Raw genomic sequence first — 14,308 nt, 5'->3', positions numbered from 1 at the left:
TTTAGCAAATGCCCTTGTTATCAACAGCAGCCTTTTAAACTCACCTGAGCTAACAGGTATGTGCGCTGGTTACTCTGCTGCGCTTAAAATTTCTTTTTTGGTTTGCTACAATGCCTTTTCTGAAACGTTGTCTCCTTCTGCTGGAACACTGACTTCTTTCATTTAATGCCTGCAGACTATAAAAGAGAACCCAACCCAAAAAGTTTGGTTGATTAGTCTGTGGCATTCTGTTAAACTGTTGCTTATGGCGGTCTCTGTGAGCTTCTCAGCGACATTCAGCCAGCCAGGTATCCTGCCTGCAGTAGATGGAATGTGGCAATGGAACGCTGGCTGCGCGTGTCATAATAGGCTCTGAGCCTTTATATACCTGTGCACAGCAGCAGCCACCTTCAGTCTGCTGCTGGACAGCCAGCAGCAGCAGCAGCAGGAGAGGTATGTAATCAGGAGCCCTCCTGCTAAGGGTAGACAGCTGCTCGTTCCACCCCACCCCCTGCCTTAATTGGTTCTCCTCCCTTCCAACGGCGTTGAGGAGGGTGGGAACAGCAGGGGGTGAAGGTGCTGTGTTTAAAGAGGTGGAGTTATGCAGATCTAAAACGCGTGGATTGCAGCAGCAGCAAGCCGAAAAGTGCAGGCATGTAAGGGATCTAGAGGTTGACAACATGTCTTCTTAACGGGAGTCCAGGAGCTCATCTCCACAAATGGACTTTTCAGGATCCTTGGGTGGCTCCGTAGTTTGAAACCAATTCTGGTTATCGCTTCTCGGCCTTTTGGCTAAGATCAAGTGTAGTATCTGTTCTTATCAGTTTAATATCTGATACGTCCCCTATCTGGGGACCATATATTAAATGGATTTTTAGAACAGAGAGATGGAAAAAGAGCTTGCTCTGTCCACTCCACGCATTGACCTGGTATTGCAGTATCTCCAGGACCGGTGCACCCCTTCTTTAATGCAGTTTCTAAAATGAGAAAGAATTGAATACAATGTTTTTTGTTCATTTTGCTTGTTTGTCGGATTTTGGGATGGACTCTTTGGCTTTGCTTTTCTTCTCCTCATTGGATTTTTCATGTTCAAAGTTGCAGAAGCCAGATTACAAGCTCATTTTGGTTCAACTTCAGCAACTGTGCATTGCATTGCCATGTAATGTGATGCAATGCTATCTTTCTAGCTCTCCCTTTTTACTTCCTTTTGGATAAACAGACATATTAGGCAAGCATTTTGGAGCTTTCACCTAAATAACTACAGGTGGTGAGATAAGCTGCACAATATAATTGACCTTTCAGTATATTGTTGCACACACACCATCTATTTAGCAAATGCCCTTGTTATCAACAGCAGCCTTTTAAACTCACCTGAGCTAACAGGTATGTGCGCTGGTTACTCTGCTGCGCTTAAAATTTCTTTTTTGGTTTGCTACAATGCCTTTTCTGAAACGTTGTCTCCATCTGCTGGAACACTGACTTCTTTCATTTAATGCCTGCAGACTATAAAAGAGAACCCAACCCAAAAAGTTTGGTTGATTAGTCTGTGGCATTCTGTTAAACTGTTGCTTATGGCGGTCTCTGTGAGCTTCTCAGCGACATTCAGCCAGCCAGGTATCCTGCCTGCAGTAGATGGAATGTGGCAATGGAACGCTGGCTGCGCGTGTCATAATAGGCTCTGAGCCTTTATATACCTGTGCACAGCAGCAGCCACCTTCAGTCTGCTGCTGGACAGCCAGCAGCAGCAGCAGCAGGAGAGGTATGTAATCAGGAGCCCTCCTGCTAAGGGTAGACAGCTGCTCGTTCCACCCCACCCCCTGCCTTAATTGGTTCTCCTCCCTTCCAACGGCGTTGAGGAGGGTGGGAACAGCAGGGGGTGAAGGTGCTGTGTTTAAAGAGGTGGAGTTATGCAGATCTAAAACGCGTGGATTGCAGCAGCAGCAAGCCGAAAAGTGCAGGCATGTAAGGGATCTAGAGGTTGACAACATGTCTTCTTAACGGGAGTCCAGGAGCTCATCTCCACAAATGGACTTTTCAGGATCCTTGGGTGGCTCCGTAGTTTGAAACCAATTCTGGTTATCGCTTCTCGGCCTTTTGGCTAAGATCAAGTGTAGTATCTGTTCTTATCAGTTTAATATCTGATACGTCCCCTATCTGGGGACCATATATTAAATGGATTTTTAGAACAGAGAGATGGAAAAAGAGCTTGCTCTGTCCACTCCACGCATTGACCTGGTATTGCAGTATCTCCAGGACCGGTGCACCCCTTCTTTAATGCAGTTTCTAAAATGAGAAAGAATTGAATACAATGTTTTTTGTTCATTTTGCTTGTTTGTCGGATTTTGGGATGGACTCTTTGGCTTTGCTTTTCTTCTCCTCATTGGATTTTTCATGTTCAAAGTTGCAGAAGCCAGATTACAAGCTCATTTTGGTTCAACTTCAGCAACTGTGCATTGCATTGCCATGTAATGTGATGCAATGCTATCTTTCTAGCTCTCCCTTTTTACTTCCTTTTGGATAAACAGACATATTAGGCAAGCATTTTGGAGCTTTCACCTAAATAACTACAGGTGGTGAGATAAGCTGCACAATATAATTGACCTTTCAGTATATTGTTGCACACACACCATCTATTTAGCAAATGCCCTTGTTATCAACAGCAGCCTTTTAAACTCACCTGAGCTAACAGGTATGTGCGCTGGTTACTCTGCTGCGCTTAAAATTTCTTTTTTGGTTTGCTACAATGCCTTTTCTGAAACGTTGTCTCCTTCTGCTGGAACACTGACTTCTTTCATTTAATGCCTGCAGACTATAAAAGAGAACCCAACCCAAAAAGTTTGGTTGATTAGTCTGTGGCATTCTGTTAAACTGTTGCTTATGGCGGTCTCTGTGAGCTTCTCAGCGACATTCAGCCAGCCAGGTATCCTGCCTGCAGTAGATGGAATGTGGCAATGGAACGCTGGCTGCGCGTGTCATAATAGGCTCTGAGCCTTTATATACCTGTGCACAGCAGCAGCCACCTTCAGTCTGCTGCTGGACAGCCAGCAGCAGCAGCAGCAGGAGAGGTATGTAATCAGGAGCCCTCCTGCTAAGGGTAGACAGCTGCTCGTTCCACCCCACCCCCCGCCTTAATTGGTTCTCCTCCCTTCCAACGGTGTTGAGGCGGGTGGGAACAGCAGGGGGTGAAGGTGCTGTGTTTAAAGAGGTGGAGTTATGCAGATCTAAAACGCGTGGATTGCAGCAGCAGCAAGCCGAAAAGTGCAGGCATGTAAGGGATCTAGAGGTTGACAACATGTCTTCTTAACGGGAGTCCAGGAGCTCATCTCCACAAATGGACTTTTCAGGATCCTTGGGTGGCTCCGTAGTTTGAAACCAATTCTGGTTATCGCTTCTCGGCCTTTTGGCTAAGATCAAGTGTAGTATCTGTTCTTATCAGTTTAATATCTGATACGTCCCCTATCTGGGGACCATATATTAAATGGATTTTTAGAACAGGGAGATGGAAAAAGAGCTTGCTCTGTCCACTCCACGCATTGACCTGGTATTGCAGTATCTCCAGGACCGGTGCACCCCTTCTTTAATGCAGTTTCTAAAATCAGAAAGAATTGAATTCAATGTTTTTTGTTCATTTTGCTTGTTTGTCGGATTTTGGGATGGACTCTTTGGCTTTGCTTTTCTTCTCCTCATTGGATTTTTCATGTTCAAAGTTGCAGAAGCCAGATTACAAGCTCATTTTGGTTCAACTTCAGCAACTGTGCATTGCATTGCCATGTAATGTGATGCAATGCTATCTTTCTAGCTCTCCCTTTTTACTTCCTTTTGGATAAACAGACATATTAGGCAAGCATTTTGGAGCTTTCACCTAAATAACTACAGGTGGTGAGATAAGCTGCACAATATAATTGACCTTTCAGTATATTGTTGCACACACACCATCTATTTAGCAAATGCCCTTGTTATCAACAGCAGCCTTTTAAACTCACCTGAGCTAACAGGTATGTGCGCTGGTTACTCTGCTGCGCTTAAAATTTCTTTTTTGGTTTGCTACAATGCCTTTTCTGAAACGTTGTCTCCATCTGCTGGAACACTGACTTCTTTCATTTAATGCCTGCAGACTATAAAAGAGAACCCAACCCAAAAAGTTTGGTTGATTAGTCTGTGGCATTCTGTTAAACTGTTGCTTATGGCGGTCTCTGTGAGCTTCTCAGCGACATTCAGCCAGCCAGGTATCCTGCCTGCAGTAGATGGAATGTGGCAATGGAACGCTGGCTGCGCGTGTCATAATAGGCTCTGAGCCTTTATATACCTGTGCACAGCAGCAGCCACCTTCAGTCTGCTGCTGGACAGCCAGCAGCAGCAGCAGCAGGAGAGGTATGTAATCAGGAGCCCTCCTGCTAAGGGTAGACAGCTGCTCGTTCCACCCCACCCCCCGCCTTAATTGGTTCTCCTCCCTTCCAACGGTGTTGAGGCGGGTGGGAACAGCAGGGGGTGAAGGTGCTGTGTTTAAAGAGGTGGAGTTATGCAGATCTAAAACGCGTGGATTGCAGCAGCAGCAATCCGAAAAGTGCAGGCATGTAAGGGATCTAGAGGTTGACAACATGTCTTCTTAACGGGAGTCCAGGAGCCCATCTCCACAAATGGACTTTTCAGGATCCTTGGGTGGCTCCGTAGTTTGAAACCAATTCTGGTTATCGCTTCTCGGCCTTTTGGCTAAGATCAAGTGTAGTATCTGTTCTTATCAGTTTAATATCTGATACGTCCCCTATCTGGGGACCATATATTAAATGGATTTTTAGAACAGGGAGATGGAAAAAGAGCTTGCTCTGTCCACTCCACGCATTGACCTGGTATTGCAGTATCTCCAGGACCGGTGCACCCCTTCTTTAATGCAGTTTCTAAAATCAGAAAGAATTGAATTCAATGTTTTTTGTTCATTTTGCTTGTTTGTCGGAATTTGGGATGGACTCTTTGGCTTTGCTTTTCTTCTCCTCATTGGATTTTTCATGTTCAAAGTTGCAGAAGCCAGATTACAAGCTCATTTTGGTTCAACTTCAGCAACTGTGCATTGCATTGCCATGTAATGTGATGCAATGCTATCTTTCTAGCTCTCCCTTTTTACTTCCTTTTGGATAAACAGACATATTAGGCAAGCATTTTGGAGCTTTCACCTAAATAACTACAGGTGGTGAGATAAGCTGCACAATATAATTGACCTTTCAGTATATTGTTGCACACACACCATCTATTTAGCAAATGCCCTTGTTATCAACAGCAGCCTTTTAAACTCACCTGAGCTAACAGGTATGTGCGCTGGTTACTCTGCTGCGCTTAAAATTTCTTTTTTGGTTTGCTACAATGCCTTTTCTGAAACGTTGTCTCCTTCTGCTGGAACACTGACTTCTTTCATTTAATGCCTGCAGACTATAAAAGAGAACCCAACCCAAAAAGTTTGGTTGATTAGTCTGTGGCATTCTGTTAAACTGTTGCTTATGGCGGTCTCTGTGAGCTTCTCAGCGACATTCAGCCAGCCAGGTATCCTGCCTGCAGTAGATGGAATGTGGCAATGGAACGCTGGCTGCGCGTGTCATAATAGGCTCTGAGCCTTTATATACCTGTGCACAGCAGCAGCCACCTTCAGTCTGCTGCTGGACAGCCAGCAGCAGCAGGAGAGGTATGTAATCAGGAGCCCTCCTGCTAAGGGTAGACAGCTGCTCGTTCCACCCCACCCCCCGCCTTAATTGGTTCTCCTCCCTTCCAACGGTGTTGAGGCGGGTGGGAACAGCAGGGGGTGAAGGTGCTGTGTTTAAAGAGGTGGAGTTATGCAGATCTAAAACGCGTGGATTGCAGCAGCAGCAAGCCGAAAAGTGCAGGCATGTAAGGGATCTAGAGGTTGACAACATGTCTTCTTAACGGGAGTCCAGGAGCTCATCTCCACAAATGGACTTTTCAGGATCCTTGGGTGGCTCCGTAGTTTGAAACCAATTCTGGTTATCGCTTCTCGGCCTTTTGGCTAAGATCAAGTGTAGTATCTGTTCTTATCAGTTTAATATCTGATACGTCCTCTATCTGGGGACCATATATTAAATGGATTTTTAGAACAGGGAGATGGAAAAAGAGCTTGCTCTGTCCACTCCACGCATTGACCTGGTATTGCAGTATCTCCAGGACCGGTGCACCCCTTCTTTAATGCAGTTTCTAAAATCAGAAAGAATTGAATTCAATGTTTTTTGTTCATTTTGCTTGTTTGTCGGATTTTGGGATGGACTCTTTGGCTTTGCTTTTCTTCTCCTCATTGGATTTTTCATGTTCAAAGTTGCAGAAGCCAGATTACAAGCTCATTTTGGTTCAACTTCAGCAACTGTGCATTGCATTGCCATGTAATGTGATGCAATGCTATCTTTCTAGCTCTCCCTTTTTACTTCCTTTTGGATAAACAGACATATTAGGCAAGCATTTTGGAGCTTTCACCTAAATAACTACAGGTGGTGAGATAAGCTGCACAATATAATTGACCTTTCAGTATATTGTTGCACACACACCATCTATTTAGCAAATGCCCTTGTTATCAACAGCAGCCTTTTAAACTCACCTGAGCTAACAGGTATGTGCGCTGGTTACTCTGCTGCGCTTAAAATTTCTTTTTTGGTTTGCTACAATGCCTTTTCTGAAACGTTGTCTCCATCTGCTGGAACACTGACTTCTTTCATTTAATGCCTGCAGACTATAAAAGAGAACCCAACCCAAAAAGTTTGGTTGATTAGTCTGTGGCATTCTGTTAAACTGTTGCTTATGGCGGTCTCTGTGAGCTTCTCAGCGACATTCAGCCAGCCAGGTATCCTGCCTGCAGTAGATGGAATGTGGCAATGGAACGCTGGCTGCGCGTGTCATAATAGGCTCTGAGCCTTTATATACCTGTGCACAGCAGCAGCCACCTTCAGTCTGCTGCTGGACAGCCAGCAGCAGCAGCAGCAGGAGAGGTATGTAATCAGGAGCCCTCCTGCTAAGGGTAGACAGCTGCTCGTTCCACCCCACCCCCCGCCTTAATTGGTTCTCCTCCCTTCCAACGGTGTTGAGGCGGGTGGGAACAGCAGGGGGTGAAGGTGCTGTGTTTAAAGAGGTGGAGTTATGCAGATCTAAAACGCGTGGATTGCAGCAGCAGCAATCCGAAAAGTGCAGGCATGTAAGGGATCTAGAGGTTGACAACATGTCTTCTTAACGGGAGTCCAGGAGCCCATCTCCACAAATGGACTTTTCAGGATCCTTGGGTGGCTCCGTAGTTTGAAACCAATTCTGGTTATCGCTTCTCGGCCTTTTGGCTAAGATCAAGTGTAGTATCTGTTCTTATCAGTTTAATATCTGATACGTCCCCTATCTGGGGACCATATATTAAATGGATTTTTAGAACAGGGAGATGGAAAAAGAGCTTGCTCTGTCCACTCCACGCATTGACCTGGTATTGCAGTATCTCCAGGACCGGTGCACCCCTTCTTTAATGCAGTTTCTAAAATCAGAAAGAATTGAATTCAATGTTTTTTGTTCATTTTGCTTGTTTGTCGGATTTTGGGATGGACTCTTTGGCTTTGCTTTTCTTCTCCTCATTGGATTTTTCATGTTCAAAGTTGCAGAAGCCAGATTACAAGCTCATTTTGGTTCAACTTCAGCAACTGTGCATTGCATTGCCATGTAATGTGATGCAATGCTATCTTTCTAGCTCTCCCTTTTTACTTCCTTTTGGATAAACAGACATATTAGGCAAGCATTTTGGAGCTTTCACCTAAATAACTACAGGTGGTGAGATAAGCTGCACAATATAATTGACCTTTCAGTATATTGTTGCACACACACCATCTATTTAGCAAATGCCCTTGTTATCAACAGCAGCCTTTTAAACTCACCTGAGCTAACAGGTATGTGCGCTGGTTACTCTGCTGCGCTTAAAATTTCTTTTTTGGTTTGCTACAATGCCTTTTCTGAAACGTTGTCTCCTTCTGCTGGAACACTGACTTCTTTCATTTAATGCCTGCAGACTATAAAAGAGAACCCAACCCAAAAAGTTTGGTTGATTAGTCTGTGGCATTCTGTTAAACTGTTGCTTATGGCGGTCTCTGTGAGCTTCTCAGCGACATTCAGCCAGCCAGGTATCCTGCCTGCAGTAGATGGAATGTGGCAATGGAACGCTGGCTGCGCGTGTCATAATAGGCTCTGAGCCTTTATATACCTGTGCACAGCAGCAGCCACCTTCAGTCTGCTGCTGGACAGCCAGCAGCAGCAGGAGAGGTATGTAATCAGGAGCCCTCCTGCTAAGGGTAGACAGCTGCTCGTTCCACCCCACCCCCCGCCTTAATTGGTTCTCCTCCCTTCCAACGGTGTTGAGGCGGGTGGGAACAGCAGGGGGTGAAGGTGCTGTGTTTAAAGAGGTGGAGTTATGCAGATCTAAAACGCGTGGATTGCAGCAGCAGCAAGCCGAAAAGTGCAGGCATGTAAGGGATCTAGAGGTTGACAACATGTCTTCTTAACGGGAGTCCAGGAGCTCATCTCCACAAATGGACTTTTCAGGATCCTTGGGTGGCTCCGTAGTTTGAAACCAATTCTGGTTATCGCTTCTCGGCCTTTTGGCTAAGATCAAGTGTAGTATCTGTTCTTATCAGTTTAATATCTGATACGTCCCCTATCTGGGGACCATATATTAAATGGATTTTTAGAACAGGGAGATGGAAAAAGAGCTTGCTCTGTCCACTCCACGCATTGACCTGGTATTGCAGTATCTCCAGGACCGGTGCACCCCTTCTTTAATGCAGTTTCTAAAATCAGAAAGAATTGAATTCAATGTTTTTTGTTCATTTTGCTTGTTTGTCGGATTTTGGGATGGACTCTTTGGCTTTGCTTTTCTTCTCCTCATTGGATTTTTCATGTTCAAAGTTGCAGAAGCCAGATTACAAGCTCATTTTGGTTCAACTTCAGCAACTGTGCATTGCATTGCCATGTAATGTGATGCAATGCTATCTTTCTAGCTCTCCCTTTTTACTTCCTTTTGGATAAACAGACATATTAGGCAAGCATTTTGGAGCTTTCACCTAAATAACTACAGGTGGTGAGATAAGCTGCACAATATAATTGACCTTTCAGTATATTGTTGCACACACACCATCTATTTAGCAAATGCCCTTGTTATCAACAGCAGCCTTTTAAACTCACCTGAGCTAACAGGTATGTGCGCTGGTTACTCTGCTGCGCTTAAAATTTCTTTTTTGGTTTGCTACAATGCCTTTTCTGAAACGTTGTCTCCATCTGCTGGAACACTGACTTCTTTCATTTAATGCCTGCAGACTATAAAAGAGAACCCAACCCAAAAAGTTTGGTTGATTAGTCTGTGGCATTCTGTTAAACTGTTGCTTATGGCGGTCTCTGTGAGCTTCTCAGCGACATTCAGCCAGCCAGGTATCCTGCCTGCAGTAGATGGAATGTGGCAATGGAACGCTGGCTGCGCGTGTCATAATAGGCTCTGAGCCTTTATATACCTGTGCACAGCAGCAGCCACCTTCAGTCTGCTGCTGGACAGCCAGCAGCAGCAGCAGCAGGAGAGGTATGTAATCAGGAGCCCTCCTGCTAAGGGTAGACAGCTGCTCGTTCCACCCCACCCCCCGCCTTAATTGGTTCTCCTCCCTTCCAACGGTGTTGAGGCGGGTGGGAACAGCAGGGGGTGAAGGTGCTGTGTTTAAAGAGGTGGAGTTATGCAGATCTAAAACGCGTGGATTGCAGCAGCAGCAATCCGAAAAGTGCAGGCATGTAAGGGATCTAGAGGTTGACAACATGTCTTCTTAACGGGAGTCCAGGAGCCCATCTCCACAAATGGACTTTTCAGGATCCTTGGGTGGCTCCGTAGTTTGAAACCAATTCTGGTTATCGCTTCTCGGCCTTTTGGCTAAGATCAAGTGTAGTATCTGTTCTTATCAGTTTAATATCTGATACGTCCCCTATCTGGGGACCATATATTAAATGGATTTTTAGAACAGGGAGATGGAAAAAGAGCTTGCTCTGTCCACTCCACGCATTGACCTGGTATTGCAGTATCTCCAGGACCGGTGCACCCCTTCTTTAATGCAGTTTCTAAAATCAGAAAGAATTGAATTCAATGTTTTTTGTTCATTTTGCTTGTTTGTCGGATTTTGGGATGGACTCTTTGGCTTTGCTTTTCTTCTCCTCATTGGATTTTTCATGTTCAAAGTTGCAGAAGCCAGATTACAAGCTCATTTTGGTTCAACTTCAGCAACTGTGCATTGCATTGCCATGTAATGTGATGCAATGCTATCTTTCTAGCTCTCCCTTTTTACTTCCTTTTGGATAAACAGACATATTAGGCAAGCATTTTGGAGCTTTCACCTAAATAACTACAGGTGGTGAGATAAGCTGCACAATATAATTGACCTTTCAGTATATTGTTGCACACACACCATCTATTTAGCAAATGCCCTTGTTATCAACAGCAGCCTTTTAAACTCACCTGAGCTAACAGGTATGTGCGCTGGTTACTCTGCTGCGCTTAAAATTTCTTTTTTGGTTTGCTACAATGCCTTTTCTGAAACGTTGTCTCCTTCTGCTGGAACACTGACTTCTTTCATTTAATGCCTGCAGACTATAAAAGAGAACCCAACCCAAAAAGTTTGGTTGATTAGTCTGTGGCATTCTGTTAAACTGTTGCTTATGGCGGTCTCTGTGAGCTTCTCAGCGACATTCAGCCAGCCAGGTATCCTGCCTGCAGTAGATGGAATGTGGCAATGGAACGCTGGCTGCGCGTGTCATAATAGGCTCTGAGCCTTTATATACCTGTGCACAGCAGCAGCCACCTTCAGTCTGCTGCTGGACAGCCAGCAGCAGCAGGAGAGGTATGTAATCAGGAGCCCTCCTGCTAAGGGTAGACAGCTGCTCGTTCCACCCCACCCCCCGCCTTAATTGGTTCTCCTCCCTTCCAACGGTGTTGAGGCGGGTGGGAACAGCAGGGGGTGAAGGTGCTGTGTTTAAAGAGGTGGAGTTATGCAGATCTAAAACGCGTGGATTGCAGCAGCAGCAAGCCGAAAAGTGCAGGCATGTAAGGGATCTAGAGGTTGACAACATGTCTTCTTAACGGGAGTCCAGGAGCTCATCTCCACAAATGGACTTTTCAGGATCCTTGGGTGGCTCCGTAGTTTGAAACCAATTCTGGTTATCGCTTCTCGGCCTTTTGGCTAAGATCAAGTGTAGTATCTGTTCTTATCAGTTTAATATCTGATACGTCCCCTATCTGGGGACCATATATTAAATGGATTTTTAGAACAGGGAGATGGAAAAAGAGCTTGCTCTGTCCACTCCACGCATTGACCTGGTATTGCAGTATCTCCAGGACCGGTGCACCCCTTCTTTAATGCAGTTTCTAAAATCAGAAAGAATTGAATTCAATGTTTTTTGTTCATTTTGCTTGTTTGTCGGATTTTGGGATGGACTCTTTGGCTTTGCTTTTCTTCTCCTCATTGGATTTTTCATGTTCAAAGTTGCAGAAGCCAGATTACAAGCTCATTTTGGTTCAACTTCAGCAACTGTGCATTGCATTGCCATGTAATGTGATGCAATGCTATCTTTCTAGCTCTCCCTTTTTACTTCCTTTTGGATAAACAGACATATTAGGCAAGCATTTTGGAGCTTTCACCTAAATAACTACAGGTGGTGAGATAAGCTGCACAATATAATTGACCTTTCAGTATATTGTTGCACACACACCATCTATTTAGCAAATGCCCTTGTTATCAACAGCAGCCTTTTAAACTCACCTGAGCTAACAGGTATGTGCGCTGGTTACTCTGCTGCGCTTAAAATTTCTTTTTTGGTTTGCTACAATGCCTTTTCTGAAACGTTGTCTCCATCTGCTGGAACACTGACTTCTTTCATTTAATGCCTGCAGACTATAAAAGAGAACCCAACCCAAAAAGTTTGGTTGATTAGTCTGTGGCATTCTGTTAAACTGTTGCTTATGGCGGTCTCTGTGAGCTTCTCAGCGACATTCAGCCAGCCAGGTATCCTGCCTGCAGTAGATGGAATGTGGCAATGGAACGCTGGCTGCGCGTGTCATAATAGGCTCTGAGCCTTTATATACCTGTGCACAGCAGCAGCCACCTTCAGTCTGCTGCTGGACAGCCAGCAGCAGCAGCAGCAGGAGAGGTATGTAATCAGGAGCCCTCCTGCTAAGGGTAGACAGCTGCTCGTTCCACCCCACCCCCCGCCTTAATTGGTTCTCCTCCCTTCCAACGGTGTTGAGGCGGGTGGGAACAGCAGGGGGTGAAGGTGCTGTGTTTAAAGAGGTGGAGTTATGCAGATCTAAAACGCGTGGATTGCAGCAGCAGCAATCCGAAAAGTGCAGGCATGTAAGGGATCTAGAGGTTGACAACATGTCTTCTTAACGGGAGTCCAGGAGCCCATCTCCACAAATGGACTTTTCAGGATCCTTGGGTGGCTCCGTAGTTTGAAACCAATTCTGGTTATCGCTTCTCGGCCTTTTGGCTAAGATCAAGTGTAGTATCTGTTCTTATCAGTTTAATATCTGATACGTCCCCTATCTGGGGACCATATATTAAATGGATTTTTAGAACAGGGAGATGGAAAAAGAGCTTGCTCTGTCCACTCCACGCATTGACCTGGTATTGCAGTATCTCCAGGACCGGTGCACCCCTTCTTTAATGCAGTTTCTAAAATCAGAAAGAATTGAATTCAATGTTTTTTGTTCATTTTGCTTGTTTGTCGGATTTTGGGATGGACTCTTTGGCTTTGCTTTTCTTCTCCTCATTGGATTTTTCATGTTCAAAGTTGCAGAAGCCAGATTACAAGCTCATTTTGGTTCAACTTCAGCAACTGTGCATTGCATTGCCATGTAATGTGATGCAATGCTATCTTTCTAGCTCTCCCTTTTTACTTCCTTTTGGATAAACAGACATATTAGGCAAGCATTTTGGAGCTTTCACCTAAATAACTACAGGTGGTGAGATAAGCTGCACAATATAATTGACCTTTCAGTATATTGTTGCACACACACCATCTATTTAGCAAATGCCCTTGTTATCAACAGCAGCCTTTTAAACTCACCTGAGCTAACAGGTATGTGCGCTGGTTACTCTGCTGCGCTTAAAATTTCTTTTTTGGTTTGCTACAATGCCTTTTCTGAAACGTTGTCTCCTTCTGCTGGAACACTGACTTCTTTCATTTAATGCCTGCAGACTATAAAAGAGAACCCAACCCAAAAAGTTTGGTTGATTAGTCTGTGGCATTCTGTTAAACTGTTGCTTATGGCGGTCTCTGTGAGCTTCTCAGCGACATTCAGCCAGCCAGGTATCCTGCCTGCAGTAGATGGAATGTGGCAATGGAACGCTGGCTGCGCGTGTCATAATAGGCTCTGAGCCTTTATATACCTGTGCACAGCAGCAGCCACCTTCAGTCTGCTGCTGGACAGCCAGCAGCAGCAGGAGAGGTATGTAATCAGGAGCCCTCCTGCTAAGGGTAGACAGCTGCTCGTTCCACCCCACCCCCCGCCTTAATTGGTTCTCCTCCCTTCCAACGGTGTTGAGGCGGGTGGGAACAGCAGGGGGTGAAGGTGCTGTGTTTAAAGAGGTGGAGTTATGCAGATCTAAAACGCGTGGATTGCAGCAGCAGCAAGCCGAAAAGTGCAGGCATGTAAGGGATCTAGAGGTTGACAACATGTCTTCTTAACGGGAGTCCAGGAGCTCATCTCCACAAATGGACTTTTCAGGATCCTTGGGTGGCTCCGTAGTTTGAAACCAATTCTGGTTATCGCTTCTCGGCCTTTTGGCTAAGATCAAGTGTAGTATCTGTTCTTATCAGTTTAATATCTGATACGTCCCCTATCTGGGGACCATATATTAAATGGATTTTTAGAACAGGGAGATGGAAAAAGAGCTTGCTCTGTCCACTCCACGCATTGACCTGGTATTGCAGTATCTCCAGGACCGGTGCACCCCTTCTTTAATGCAGTTTCTAAAATCAGAAAGAATTGAATTCAATGTTTTTTGTTCATTTTGCTTGTTTGTCGGATTTTGGGATGGACTCTTTGGCTTTGCTTTTCTTCTCCTCATTGGATTTTTCATGTTCAAAGTTGCAGAAGCCAGATTACAAGCTCATTTTGGTTCAACTTCAGCAACTGTGCATTGCATTGCCATGTAATGTGATGCAATGCTATCTTTCTAGCTCTCCCTTTTTACTTCCTTTTGGATAAACAGACATATTAGGCAAGCATTTTGGAGCTTTCACCTAAATAACTACAGGTGGTGAGATAAGCTGCACAATATAATTG

At 44.9% G+C, this 14,308-nt stretch overlaps 11 non-coding genes across 11 annotated transcripts; all 11 read left to right on the top strand.

The window, feature by feature from the left end:
• The first annotated feature begins 751 nt into the window (after positions 1 to 751).
• LOC141211530 (U2 spliceosomal RNA) lies at positions 752 to 942 on the top strand. Its single transcript, XR_012281502.1, has one exon. It is a non-coding gene; the product is annotated as a U2 spliceosomal RNA (small nuclear RNA).
• Positions 943 to 2,057: 1,115 nt separating this feature from the next.
• Positions 2,058 to 2,248, top strand: LOC141211529 (U2 spliceosomal RNA). The gene has a single exon (XR_012281501.1). It is a non-coding gene; the product is annotated as a U2 spliceosomal RNA (small nuclear RNA).
• Positions 2,249 to 3,363: 1,115 nt separating this feature from the next.
• Positions 3,364 to 3,554, top strand: LOC141211166 (U2 spliceosomal RNA). The gene has a single exon (XR_012281150.1). It is a non-coding gene; the product is annotated as a U2 spliceosomal RNA (small nuclear RNA).
• Positions 3,555 to 4,669: 1,115 nt separating this feature from the next.
• On the top strand, positions 4,670 to 4,860 carry LOC141211165 (U2 spliceosomal RNA). The gene has a single exon (XR_012281149.1). It is a non-coding gene; the product is annotated as a U2 spliceosomal RNA (small nuclear RNA).
• Positions 4,861 to 5,969: 1,109 nt separating this feature from the next.
• LOC141211456 (U2 spliceosomal RNA) lies at positions 5,970 to 6,160 on the top strand. The gene has a single exon (XR_012281430.1). It is a non-coding gene; the product is annotated as a U2 spliceosomal RNA (small nuclear RNA).
• A 1,115-nt stretch (positions 6,161 to 7,275) lies between these two features.
• LOC141211164 (U2 spliceosomal RNA) lies at positions 7,276 to 7,466 on the top strand. Its single transcript, XR_012281148.1, has one exon. It is a non-coding gene; the product is annotated as a U2 spliceosomal RNA (small nuclear RNA).
• Positions 7,467 to 8,575: 1,109 nt separating this feature from the next.
• LOC141211163 (U2 spliceosomal RNA) lies at positions 8,576 to 8,766 on the top strand. The gene has a single exon (XR_012281147.1). It is a non-coding gene; the product is annotated as a U2 spliceosomal RNA (small nuclear RNA).
• A 1,115-nt stretch (positions 8,767 to 9,881) lies between these two features.
• LOC141211162 (U2 spliceosomal RNA) lies at positions 9,882 to 10,072 on the top strand. Its single transcript, XR_012281146.1, has one exon. It is a non-coding gene; the product is annotated as a U2 spliceosomal RNA (small nuclear RNA).
• A 1,109-nt stretch (positions 10,073 to 11,181) lies between these two features.
• LOC141211160 (U2 spliceosomal RNA) lies at positions 11,182 to 11,372 on the top strand. Its single transcript, XR_012281144.1, has one exon. It is a non-coding gene; the product is annotated as a U2 spliceosomal RNA (small nuclear RNA).
• Positions 11,373 to 12,487: 1,115 nt separating this feature from the next.
• On the top strand, positions 12,488 to 12,678 carry LOC141211159 (U2 spliceosomal RNA). Its single transcript, XR_012281143.1, has one exon. It is a non-coding gene; the product is annotated as a U2 spliceosomal RNA (small nuclear RNA).
• A 1,109-nt stretch (positions 12,679 to 13,787) lies between these two features.
• On the top strand, positions 13,788 to 13,978 carry LOC141211158 (U2 spliceosomal RNA). The gene has a single exon (XR_012281142.1). It is a non-coding gene; the product is annotated as a U2 spliceosomal RNA (small nuclear RNA).
• Positions 13,979 to 14,308: the final 330 nt, after the last annotated feature.

This window comes from Phyllobates terribilis, unplaced genomic scaffold (genome assembly GCF_046119375.1).
Source record: "Phyllobates terribilis strain yellow unplaced genomic scaffold, ASM4611937v1 Scaffold_170__1_contigs__length_4071412, whole genome shotgun sequence".
Taxonomy (NCBI): Eukaryota; Metazoa; Chordata; class Amphibia; order Anura; family Dendrobatidae; genus Phyllobates; species Phyllobates terribilis.
Note: the sequence above shows the minus strand (reverse complement) of the source record. Positions and strands in the feature narration are given on the sequence as shown.